A 270-nucleotide genomic window follows, 5' to 3' on the forward strand; every position below is an offset into this window, starting at 1 on the left:
GCCTTCTTCAAGACATTAATGTGACGTTTTTCCTGGGAGGCAGGTTTTTTGTTTAATCTTTCTTCAGCAACAGCTTCCCATATATGCCATTTGAACACTTTTGTTCTAAAAGTCTAATTTCACTAAAATATAAAATCAAGGAAATCATTGAAACCCCTGAAGCAATAAATAGGCATTGGTTATTATCTTATTTTTAGTATTTGTTGTATAAAAAAACTGGGTGTGTTAGATTTGTTTATATAATGCAATTTTTATTAAGTAAACTTCAAG

This window comes from Rhagoletis pomonella, unplaced genomic scaffold, assembly GCF_013731165.1.
Source record: "Rhagoletis pomonella isolate Grant_MI unplaced genomic scaffold, Rhpom_1.0 Rhpom_scaffold_00003, whole genome shotgun sequence".
Lineage (NCBI taxonomy): Eukaryota > Metazoa > Arthropoda > Insecta > Diptera > Tephritidae > Rhagoletis > Rhagoletis pomonella.